We start from the raw sequence: 13,680 nt of genomic DNA, 5'->3' as shown, positions 1-13,680 counted from the left end.
GAAAGGTGCTGCGGAAATGAAAAACATTATTATTCTTCTGTGATGATTTTTGGAAGGGGGAGAAGGTTATGTTTTTCTCTTTATTCTCCTACATTTCTGAATTTTAACAGTCATTTTAACACTCCTTCACCCCCCCCCCTTTATTTTCACACCATTCTACAGTATGTGCAAAGAAAAATAAAACACCTTGGACAGAATAATTTGGCCTGGGAAAACTGGCTATTTAGAAACCAGAGATTATGAAATGTTATTCCAAGAATTGGCTCCTTGCAGAAAGTAAGCCTGACAACAGGACCAATATGCACTCCAGTCTCTCAAGTACACACACCCTAGTCCTTGTTTGATGCTGAATTTCCTACCGAACCAGCTAATCTAATCACTGCTGCATTTGGCAGTTCTGATCCCTGTGAGTTGTGGAGCTCAAAAGAGGAGTGTATGCAAATAACTGGTACTACAAATGCACACATCAACAGTGGGACAAGACAGAACCAGCCAAGTAAACAGCTTGGAGAGACATCCTACCGCTCTCTTCTTTCCAGGAATAAACTCACCCAAGTCTCCCTGAATTTAGTTGGCCCACCCTAACTACCTTAATAATAGATTAAGCAGTTTCCAGTGAGCTCTGCTCTGCCATAACCAATGTCTGGACAGTAGATTTCTTCACATACCTAGCACTCAGAAGCAGCCCTTCATAGAAAGCACCAACACAGTTCCCATGGATGAAATTCACCCTTGTGCAAAAAGCTAGCACAAGGCCTATGCGCCACATAAGTCCTACTTTAGCCCTATTTTGAGGGCTTAATTGGAACATATGTAGCGCATAGGCCTTGTACTGGCCTTCTCCACAGTCGTCAATTGCACCCAATCAGCAGAGCAGCAGGGAACCAAGGTGATGGTGTAATAATCAGGGGTGAAGCAGTGGGCTATTGCACTTGCCTCTCCGCTCTGAAGGCCCAGTTTATATCACTGATGCTTTGATTCTGGTGGTCTCCATCTAGATCCCTATCACTATTCACAAAACAATTGCTACCTTATTGTCATGTTTGTCAATTGCTGGTCTAGTGGAACAGTAGAAGAAAGGTGCATTTGGCAGCCACCTGATTAGGCAGTAGAGAAAACAAAGGGAACGGACAACAGTGGGGATCCTTAGCACTTTGTCTGGACTGCCCTTACTCACATCAGGTAGAGGCATGCACATTGAAAAGAAAACCAAAAGGGCTAGATCTTGCATTACCCTTGGCTCCCTTTGTACTGAACAAAAAACACAAAGGAGATGGATTCTGGCTGCAACACACCAATGGAGAACTCCCCTGCTGGAAAGCCAGGAGAGTTAGCTCCTGCAGGAGGAAAGGGTGGGGTTGAGGCAGAGCGCAGCTATTGATCCTCCATGGACAAATGATCTCCAGTGACATAGCTTAGAGCAGCCCTGACGCTGTTTTAACTCACACTGAGGCTATGCTGTCTGAGAATCAATGAGCCATAACCAGCTTCCCGACAGCAGCCCCTCCATCCCTGCACTGAGCTCAGTTCAGATATATATTGATATGATAATAACAAACCTGATTCCAGAATAGAGCTTGGGTAAAGATCCAAGTCTCAGACTAGAAGAATCTACAAGAAACAATGTGACTTTTTATGTGCACTCAGGAGAAACCCATCTGAGATCATCAAGAAAACCCAAAGCAAAGAAGTGTTCAAGGACACTTGAAGAGGCCAGTTTAACAAGGGTTTTGATTTGAAAACCACACGTTTAACCTTGCCTCTTTAACTGCTTTCTTATATTTCTATTTTTTGTTTAACTTTGAACCAAAGTCCAAGCTGTAAATCTGTTTATTGAGTTTTAAACAAACAAGATCACCCAAGACCACTAGTTGTTGCCCAACAACAATCCTTTCGTCTAGTTCCAGCAAAGTCCTTCTGGCTCCATTTCAGATTCCTTCAGAGTTACTGAAACCTTTCTTCAGGAACATCTGTCCAGATAATGTAAAGACTCGTAGCTGTGGCCCTTTGATCAAACATCTCCATGAGTGCAGGACTCAGAAGAAACCCCTGTCTCTTCTTTTAATCCTCCATCTCTTAAAGACTATGAGCTTTTCTTTAAAATGCCTCAAGTTCCAGTTTAGAACCAACCTTGCTGAGAAGGTCATGAATGGAACACACTTCTGAATTGTCTAGAGGCAGACTGGGGAAGTTTGCCACTGTATCTTATTGGCACAGAGACCCCTAAGCAGGACACTTTCCCTCGATTTCACATCCGTCAAGCAACTTTTCAGGTTCCTATGGAAAAAATCTCCATGGTGCTTTATTGAGTTCACTTGACATTCCAAAATTAATGAGGCTTCCGTCTCTCTCTTAACCTCTAAGAACTATTGTGACCTCTAAAAGAAAAGAGATAATCTGATAAAAGTACTGCACTCCGACAGCCTTTTTCGGACTTTTCCAGAGAAGATGGTTAACACGGTTGGAGCCTTAATCTTCACACAGAAAAGCACTGAGACACAGAGTCAATTGAGCTCTCATTCTCCCTCGGCCACCTCACAGCAACTCTTTCACGTGCTGCCTGCCCTTTACACTGTCACTGGGAAAGAACCAACGTCACGTCAGGTGACGGTTTAATGCCAGGAAGGTGCTGAATATCTGCAAAAGTGTGACCATCCTCAGAGGGTGCAGCACACCACCTTTTTAAAGAAGGAACCCTGTACTTCTTCTAACAGGGAGGATGCACACAGTGCTGTGAGACAGGACAATCTAGAAATGAATGCCCAAATGAGCAGACTCATGAGCCTTCCTGAACCCCACAGAGTCCACAAGAGACAACATTCCCCTAAGAATGTGGTTGGACCTGTTCATTTGGTGGGGATGGTGCGAGGGCCTGAATTTAAGACGACTGTAAATAACCAGCATCTAGAAATAGTGAAACTGCAAACCGAGTACCTATTGTGCCTTATATTGGGGTAACACCAAGAGGCTCACCCACCCCCACAATGAAGCCTGAATAGGTCTTTTCAACCACTAAGCAGTGATACAAAACATCATTTTCCTCCAAAGCCTGCTAGTCAAAATGCATAGTAAAAGGCTTTCCTCATCCCAGCTCTAAGCAAAGTAAAAGATCCCCAAGCCTGTCTGTATGTCGACGAAATGACCTTTCTTCAGCTGGAGTCCATGCAGAAGAATAAGGCTGGTTTCAGCCAAAGGAAATACAGGAAAAGGTAGAGGCTGTTTTGCAAAGGTTTCCTACAGACAGCACAAGAGAAATCCCTTGGGTGAAATCCAAATTCCAGCTTTCTCTGACTTCCAACTTCCCTGGGTAATAATACCTCTTGGAGGAGGAGCCTGCTTAATCCATGATGTTCCTGTTCTTCCACTACCTCCTGTTTAGAGAACAGACGGAGAGCAACCAGATTAGCAGGTGGCTGTAATGCACTTCCTGGTAATTTTTTGCAGGCTCATTTGGGTATTTAGGGAGGGATTTTAATAACACCCATTTTACCATAACCCCTGCGGGGTTCATTCACCCTTGTGCCCTAGATTAAAAGCAATCCCCAAACCTCAGATTTTTGCCATTTCAGGTCAAATGGCCTTCTGTGGGAACAGTTAACTTTCCTTTTTTATAGCTATCCTAGATCCAATCACTGCAGGACCTTTTTGTTGTTGGGGTTTTTTTTCCCCATCAGAGAGGTAACCCCCACCTCTCTTTGGACTACCAGCTACATCCATCTATGTCTAGGCATAGGCAAATCATCTCATTCTTTGGTCCTGGATGTGTTCTCCAAAAATGGCAGGGGAGATTTCATAGAATATCAGGGTTGGAAGGGACCTCAGAAGGTCATCTAGTCCAACCCCCTGCTCAAAGCAGGACCAATCCCCAATTTTTGCCCCACATCCCAAATGGCCCCCTCAAGGATTGAACTCACAACCCTGGCTTTAGCAGGCCAATGCTCAAACCACTGAGCTATCCCTCCCCCCAGATTGCCTCAACTATTTCTGCAAAGAATAGGCTGGAATGGCAGTGCATGAGATTCCCCTCCCCCAGAAAACTGGTTTTCTGGGGGGGGGTTAGGAAATGTGTTTTTCCCCTCTAAAAGATCCCTCCTGAGAGGGCATCTTTCTAAACAGTTAGAATTTTCCACACCTTTCCAAGGTGCAATGGATTAATCTCCAACTAAATCACACTCCCACATTTTTTCCATCCATTTAGGTTATCTGGCTAAGCTTCTAATGTATCATTACAGAGTTCTCTACCGTATTTCAATCCTGCTCTAATCCTAACCCCCTCAAAGAACTTTAACTGTACAGAGCAAATCCATGAGGCCCACAAGAAAGAAATCAAGATCATGATCAGATCCTGAGATAATCTAGCAAAAATTAATCTGAGTAAAAGTTGCACTTCATTGTTCCTGTCTGCTCCCAGCTATAAAAGGCCTCAGATTCACTACAGGCCTCAGATTCACTACAGGGCAAATCTTACTGGCGGAAATCAGATGCTTTACTCTCTGCATTTGCTTTCATTCTAAAGTCAGCGGTCACCTTCATTTAAGTCCTGTTTATGGTTAACTCACAGCCGTTCCATCCTGGGAGATAATCTTGTCACATTTCACAAGCTCAGCAGGATTGGGAATGGCCCGTGTTTCAATAGGAGACCTTCAGAGAAAACCCAAACTGCTGCAAGGTGTGGTGCTGATGCTCCGGTAGGTGGCACTCTTTCCTCTCAGTCAGTTACTGAGCCCCTGCTAAAGCTCTTCTTTTGATGCACTGTAATGGTGGAGGTCTTTCCAAGGAGAGTAAAAATCAGGGTCCTGACTATTTCTGGTCATTGCATGGCACTTTCACAAGAGTAATGTGTTAGCTGCAGTGTCCTGGTCAAATTCCAGTTTCGATGGATACATTCTGTCCACTGACATTTCCCCGCGGTTTCAAATGGACCTCATATTCTTTTTCACTTTCTTTCTTTTACTCTCATGGAGTGTTGCCAAACAACTGCTGTGGGCCACTCCAGAGGTGACTGTATGTCAGCAGCGGTGATGTGCTACCCTGTATATACAATAGACCATCTGTAAAGTGCTTTGCGATCCTTTGGAATGCAGCATCTAAACTCAATATATTATTATTCTAGGACACTTTTCTGTCAGCAGAATTGTAACAGAAACTAAAATTCCTTGCTAGAGCTTCCGCTCACTTTCATTACACCCTGGACTCTGTAATTGAAATAGAAAATGTAATCCTAGCTTCCCTTTGATTGATGAACAGATGATGGTTCTGGAAACTGCTTCCATCCCTTAGACAGAAAACATATTTCAGAAGTGCCCACTAATTCTGTCCCAAATCAAGTGCGCTCATCTTCCAAATCCCTCAATCTCCTTAGTCATTCCTGTGGACTTCTCTACTAGAGAGAGATTAAACAAGTCAGGCAGGGGATCTGCAGCATCCTCAGCTCTTGGTTATCTAAGATGGATTTCTCCTGAGACCCCACTGGAAGGCACATATTCTTAAAGGGCAGATTTGCATTCTTCAACAGTGTGGTTATTATCCTTTGCATAGATTTGTCACGTAATTTGAATGCTGTCCTACATGAAATGACACTATTCCTAGTCTCATCTTTTACAGCACTCCTGGGATTTCTAGAAGTCTCTCTGTTTGCCTTCAGGTCCTCTTTAGACCAATTTGCAGGCTGACATCAGAGGACTGCTGTTCTTTCTCTTGCTGTTTCCAACTAATAATATTTAAAGCCACCTATTTCTCTTTGCATTTGACAGAAAGGCAAGCAAGTACATTTTAAAAATCACCTGTTGGGTAAGTAATAAAAGCTTTGAGCCATTAAGTTCACATACATTTTCCTTGGTCTTCGCCAAGTTATGTCTAGGCTTGGAAGGATTAAATTTGTATTGGTAAATGTCAGTAAACATCGATTTCACAGTACACATACAAACTGACAACAAATATTTCCAGTGATGATAATAGAAATGTATAGATAGGCAAAGTAAGAAAAATGCTGGCTGTGAATTTATTAGAGTTTGATTTAAAGATATTTACTCTGTATATTTTATATCTGTGATCTTGACCCCTCATAATTTCACACAACTGTGAAAATTTAATTTGATAAAAATAAAAAAGTTTACAAATAAACATCGATATTATCCATCCAAATAATTTTAAAAAATTGAATTCTGCCAAGCCTAGTTATGTGCAATAAAACAATTTGACTGTCCTTGACCACACTTAATCGTTGACTATCAGAGTATTCTAAGATATCCCTCAGACACAGTCTGATTACATTACACAGAAAGATTACATTAAATGCTTCCTGCATTTTTGGCTGGAACAGCTGCTAACCGTGACTATATAATCAAAGGTTGCACTAAGGTGTCTGCCTTCCCCATTCTATTTATGAGTAAGATTTTCTGCAAATTCTTTATAAGATCTCCTGGCAGCTCACATTTACTGTTTTCTTTTGCCTGCCATTTGCATGCTATGTAAGCCTGCGAGCCTACACCACAGTGACCCACATTCCAAACCGAAATCTATTTAAACACAAGGCCATTGACTGTATCAGTCATAATGATTTTATATGGGACTTTTAAATGATAGGCTTGTTTAGTGCAGAAAAATTTGTCAGATGTTCACAGCCTGAATTTCTGTGTTTAATTAGTCAGAGTAGTATACTTATATAAAACACTACTGGAAAATGCAAGTGTGCGCACACACACACTTCTTGATTTTTATTTTTAGATGCTTTTATAAAAACAAGCCATCCCAGCCATGAACAAGCCATGAAACAAGCCCTCTCATTTGGTGTTCACTGCTCAAACATTTGCAGTTAATTAGTTTATATTAATATATCACTGATTAGCCAAATAAAATGGCATATCTCCCACTCTCATTCTGGGGCGGGGAGGTATGATTTTTCTTAAAAGGACCTGCTGCACTTGTCTTACATATATTCCTGTTTAATGTAAAGTGACCCAATTCACAAAAAAGACCCATAATTACATACTTAATTCAGACTTTAAAGGACCATATGATTTGTTCGAGAGATAAGGTGAGTGAGGTAATATCTTTTATTGGACCAACTTCTGGTGGTGAGAGAGATGAGCTTTTGAGCTTACAAAGAGTTCTAAAGAAGAGCTCTGTGTAAACTCGAAACTTGTCTCTCTCACCACCACAAGTTGGTCCAATAAAAGATATTACCTCACCCACCTTGTCTCTCTGATATCCTTGGACGAACACGGCTACAACAACACTGCATATATGATTTGTTGTGACTGTTTACAACTGATCAAAATCTCAGTGAACTTTTTTCCTTAAGTAGAACCTTCCATAATTATCATCCACAATCAGCAGGTGACAAATAACAATAGTGCTTAAGACTTCTATAGTGCTTTACAAAGGCTGGGACAAATTCACCCTTGGGTTTTATGAAGGTAAATACTAGTGGAGGACCAAAGAATAAGAAAGTCTGATGAGGGGGAGTTTATAGCTGCAGAAAGGGCCACTGCCTAACTTGCACTGGAGTGGGGGGGAGAGATATAAGGACCAGCACAGTCCAAAAAGTCGTCAGGGCTACCTAAAAAAGGGCTGTGGCCTGAGGAGCAGGAGTGCACTGATTCAATCCATTCCTTCAGCAGACTTCCCTGGTAGGGCACTTATGAAGTTTTGGCCATTAACTAAAGCTGCTGTAGCCAGAGAGAAACCACCTCCATTCCCTCACAGTGAAGCTTCCTTGTAGCAAAAAGGGCTTGGTGGTGCAAGGAAGTGTAATGCACACCTCCCAGCATTACGGGTCTGATTCTACCCCACTGAGAGTTTTTCCATTGATTTCAGTGGGAGCTGGAGCAGGCCCTATTGTCACTGAATCTGTCCCACAAACTGAATCTCACAACGCTCCTGCGAGATACGTATGATTCTTTCTATTTTACAAGCAGAGGAATGGAAGCAGACAAGTTAAATGACTTGCCCAAGGTCACAGAAAGAGTCATGGTCAGAACTGGAATATGGGAGTTCCTGGCTTTCAGTCTAGTGCTGAGACCACTAGTTCTTGCCATTTTCTCATCAGCTGTTCTCATCTAGGCTTGAATTAAAAGCATGCAACAGAGCATCTCTCTTATTTATAATACTGATGGAGTAACAACACGCATCTGAGCAATGGGTACATTACAAATCTAATCATCAAATAAATATTTTAGGGCCCAATCAATTGAGACCCTTCATGCAATCTGGGGCAGAATTTAGCCATTAGCAATGAATGAGTCTATGAAATTAAATGAACTCAGCCTTGTAAATTAAAAAATCTAGCAGATCTTAAAAACAAAGTAGTTAGTTGCCAGGTGGTATGGAGATCACCAATCTGCCGTCCTGTCAAACAGCAAATATAGGGGGAAGTTATCTGCCCAATGAGCTCTGGAACCACCTTGAATTCTTGATTGTCTAACAGGAGTTGCAGTCCAACTGTTCACATGTTCCTCACACCCATAACATATATAGACTGATAGTGCACACAATAGGAGTGGGGTTTAGATAGCTAATGTTAAAAAGAATTGTCAAACACAACACTGAAAGGGCCCACAGCTCATAAACTAAAAATCTGTTGATTAAGTAACAGCCATTTCCTCATGTATGTGCTCTATTTTAACAGGCACATTTTAAATGCGATTGTACCAGTTTGTGCAGATTTTTTCTCTCAAAGACTCGTTATTACCCTAATTTGTTCCACAGTAAAATCAAATATTCTCTAATGTTTTTCATGTCAAAATGACGGGGGGAGAGGGGGGGGTGAAATACTATTTTAGCACCACAGCAAATTCCATTAAATGCCAGAGGAGTTTAAAGTCTTGTTGTGTATCTCAAACTCCCATTTTTAATTAGATCTCTAGTATCCTTATTTTCCAGCCAGGGTGGGAATTCTTTAGAGCCAAACCACTCTGGCATAAGCGCAGAACTTGTTCACAGACCATGGCTGTATTAGATTAATATAAAACTGTCTTATGTAGATTTTAGAGGAGCAGCCGTGTTAGTCTGTATTCGCAAAAAGAAATGGAGGACTTGTGGCACCTTAGAGACTAACAAACTTATTTGAGCACAAGCTTTCGTGAACTACAGCTCACTTCATTGGATGCATGCAGTGGAAAATACAGTGGAGAGATTTATATACATAGAGAACATGAAACAATGGGTGTTACCATACACATTGTAACGAGAGTGTATGGTAACACCCATTGTTTCATGTTCTCTATGTATATAAATCTCCGCACTGTATTTTCCACTGAATGCATCCGATGAAGTGAGCTGTAGCTCATGAAAGCTTATGCTCAAATAAATTTGTTAGTCTCTAAGGTGCCACTAGTCCTCCTTTTCTTTTTGTCGTATGTAGTTGTGGACAAAATAAACCATCTGGAATGCTGTTCTCCCTTCCCAACCATCTTTCAGTCTATTGCAATTTGAAAATGGTGCTTTCCCCATCCTACCCTAAACTGTTGTGTAGGACCAGGGGTACTGCTAAACAGTTGCTCTGTTCCACCCCAGAAGGGGCTGTTTTTAAATTACACCTCAGTGATTCAAATTTGAGTGCTTTGAGATCTGTAAGGATAACATATTTTTTCCACTGAAGACTGGGTTGCACAGTACTGGATTGCCATAAGCACCATTCAGACCTGCTAGGTGAGGAACAATCCACGACCAGTATGAAGAAGATGGTGACAATGAGAAGAATTTACTTACAGGGTTTTATACTTTTTATATTGGACCTGGCTGCAACCTCATTTATGATCTTAGCACAATGAAGTTACACCAGTAAAATCAGATTCAGGGCCTCTATTGCTAAATTATCCTAATCCATTTTTATTTGCAAATCGATAGTCCTCGCAGAGGATTCACAGATTTATGGAGTTTAAGACCAGAAGGGACCATTAGATCATCTAATCTGACCTCCTGTATAACACAGGTCATAGAATTTTACCCAATTACCGCTGTAGTGTGTGTGGCGGGGGGGGAGGGAACCTACTGGCCAAACACCCGGAGTGGGCACAACTGTTGTGGAGGCTACAGCCGTCCTAAAGCTGCGATAGTGACCATGGAGCTGCCTGAGTCTCTGTGACTGTGCATAGCCTATAGTTTGAGGTTAAATCTGAAAACCTATTAGATTTTTTAAAAAATATGATCTATACCCAAAAGCCGGGAGTGCTGTATGGGCTAAAGCCGTGAGCCATGCATATAGCTAACTGTCTGCAGTTGTTTGCACTTAAACCAAAGACCTAATGCCCTCAATCTGCCTTATGTGAACGTCGGTGACTATAAATCAACACTCAGTTCAACTGTTCCAAATGGCAATTTCTTTTACGTTATCGTGGAGCATGCTGAGGATCACCTGGAAAGGATAATAATTACCTCAGAGTAAACAGTGCAAGTGGAGCTCTCCACCTTGTGCTTATTTTGTCTTATTCAATATGTATCATTTTGATTTAAAATCATTTCCAGAAACACAATAATTGCTTTCTGCTTTCATTTTATTTAAACCGTCACATAATGCGGCACCTGGAGAGATTATTTTTATTAAGCCCTGCTCACCCTGGGTGAGAAGGGAAGTGTGAATGGAGTCCCTCCTCCAGAGCAATACTCATATACTGTGTATGAGTCTGTAGGCCCCGGTATGCCATTAAGGAAAATAGATCTGCCCTTTACAAGCTTGGCCGTGCTGGGGGATGAGGTGAGCAAAGACTGATACTTGACTCAGCCTCTCTAAATAAAGAAAAGCTTGCTAAACGCATTACAGTCAACAAAACCATGCAGATAAAGGGAGAGAATTATTGCAGATACAGCAAAGAGGAAACAGACATGTATATCTGTAAAAAGCCATCCTAACAAGGAGAGAGCAAGAATTATAAGATCACTCACCTAAATACCTCCCAGGATGTCTTCTCTGATTAAGGATTTGTGAGAGTTATTGAGTTTTGAATTAGATGCACTTTAATAAAACAGTAGAATGTTCTTATCAGATTGCACCTGTATTGATTGTGTTAAAGAGGTCTATCCTCAGATCAAGGTCAGTGATTTTACATAAACTCACTAGGTACATAGAATCACTATTTATATTTAGGATTCCTATAGTCTATCCTCTTTGTTAGATTTTAATAGTTATTTGTGACACTTAGGAACAAATATACAATTCTCTGTCTCCTCTTCCACCCCCCCTCCTTTATTCCAATTACAAGATATTTCAGATTTCTTTTCTTTTAACAGTACTGCAATAGAATTTTAGGACTCAGTCATCCTGCAAACAATTATTATTAAGTGCATTGCTGCCATAGCTGGTCCTATTAACTTCAACAGGACTACTCATGATAGTAAGCGCTATGTTTGGCAGCAACCATTTGCAAGACAGAGACCTCTCACAAAACTCGGTGACTGGGCAACAAAATGACAGATCAGATTCAATGTTGATAAATGCAAAGTAATGCACATTGGAAAACATAAGGTCAACTATACATATAAAGTGAGGGGGGGGGTCTAAATTATCTGTTACCACTCGAGAAAGAGATCTGGAGTCATTGTGGATAGTTCTCTGAAAAGACCCACAAAATGTGCAGCAGCAGTCAAAAAAGCAAACAGAATGTTGGGAATCATTAGGAAAGGGATAGACAATAAGACAGAAAATATCATATTGCCTCTCTATATATCCATGGTATGCCCACATCTTGAATACTGCATGCAGATGTGGTGGTCCCATTTCAGAAAAAATATATTGGAACTGGAAAAGTTAAAGAAAAGGACAACAAAATTATTAGGGGTATGGAACAGCTTCCATATGCAAGAGGTTAATAAGACTTTTCATCTTGGAAAAGAGACGACTAAGGGGGGATATGATAGAAGTCTGTAAAATCATGACTGGTGTGAAGAAAGTAAATAAGAAAGTGTTATTAACTCCTTCTCATAACACAAGAACTAGGGGTCACCCAATGAAATTAATAGGCAGCAGGTTTAAAACAAATGGAAGCAAATATTTCTTCACACAATGCACAGTCAACCTGTGGAACTCTTTGCCAGAGGATGTTGTGAAGTCCACGACAATAACAGTTCAAAAAAGAAATAGATACGTTCATGGAGAATAGGTTGATCAATGACTTTTAGCCAGGATGATCAGCGATGCAACCCTAAGCTCTGGGTGTCTCAAATTCTGATTGCCAGATGCTGAGACTGGACGACAGGGGAGGGATCACTTGATAATTGCCCTGTTCTGTTCATTCCCTCTAAAGCATCTGGCACTGGCCACTGTTGGAAGACAGAACACTTGGGTAGACGGTCTGACCCTATATGGTCGTTCTTATGTTCTTATTTTGCCTAGCACAGATGCATTCTAAAATGATCTACAGACTTAAGGAAACATTGTATACTTCATATAACCAAGTTCCTTTAGTTAAGTAAAATTCAGTACTTAAAATTTTCGTAATATAATCTACAGATTAGACCGTCAGCTGGTGTGAATCAATATTGCTCCACTGACTTCACTAGAGCTATGTCCGTTTATTACTGCAGTCTAAAAATCCAGGAGGCTTCTGAGCAGTAAAATAATTTTCTTGAGAGTGAGTGAACACGTGCGTAAGTGAGAGAGAGAGAGAGAGAGAGAGAGAGAGAGAGAGAGAGAGTATGTGTGTGTGTGCGTGAGTATACAAAGAGAGACAGACAGATACACTTTTTTGTTTGTTTACTTACCGCCCAATTTGGTTCTGCTACCAGGCTGCAGACACGTGACATTGGGGCCAGACCCCATTTAACCAGGAAACAAAGGCTGATAGTTCGTGATCCACAGCAGATGAGGGATCAGCTCAGCCACCTTCTGCCTCATCCAGGAGCGAGATCCAGGTCCTTCACAGCATGGCCAGACCAGAGAGCTACCAAGAAGGTGAGGGGTCCTGGGGCTACTGCTACAGCCAACAGGCTTCTTCATATGGAGTCACCACTCCACAATCAGCAGCACGAAAGGGCTAGTCCAAATGGCCCCAGGGGCCTATTTGGCTAGGGATCTGGGAAGAAATTCTACCCTGCTTCCTGCTGCTCTCTCTCCTCCTATTGGAGGATGGCAGTGCCATTCAAGTAAGGACTGCAGGGACACAGCAAGCTGAAAGGCTGAGCTCGGGGAAGGCCGAGGGAGCAACCTGACTGCATGGCCACTAGGAGCCTGTACTGTAGAGCATGCAGGAATCAGTGAGAGGCCAAAGGGAAGGAGGCACCTGGAGCTTTGACTAAGGGACTGATGTTGCAGAAGCACTGGGACTGTTTGCTGATAAAAGTGCCTGTTTATTAGTGACAGGGTGGTGTTCAAGTGATTTCTGGATGAATGCCTGCCTCCCCAATGGCAAGAGGAGGTTTCTTCACCCCAAGGCAAGGGGTGGGAGTTCAGAACTAACTACCGGGGGGGTGGGGGGCACCATGTTTGTATGGGGAGGAAAGGGGAAGGAGGACTGGGAGGGGTCTCCTAACCTGGGCCACCATAGCAGAAGCTTCTGAGACGAAGCAGGAACTGAGTGGAGCAAGGCAGCTATAGGGCAGTGAGAGCTGGGGAGTGTCAGAACTCCAGTTGTTGAACTGGGTGGTGGAACCAGCAGCTGGGAGAGCCGGAAACCAGAGGGACCAAGATTTCTTGACCTGCAGTTCCAAATGTCATGACAAATGAGGAAGTGAGCGGAGGGTACT

This window comes from Lepidochelys kempii, chromosome 3, assembly GCF_965140265.1.
Source record: "Lepidochelys kempii isolate rLepKem1 chromosome 3, rLepKem1.hap2, whole genome shotgun sequence".
Classification (NCBI taxonomy): domain Eukaryota; kingdom Metazoa; phylum Chordata; order Testudines; family Cheloniidae; genus Lepidochelys; species Lepidochelys kempii.
The sequence above is the reverse complement of the archived record's forward strand: the minus strand, read 5'-3'. Positions refer to the sequence as shown.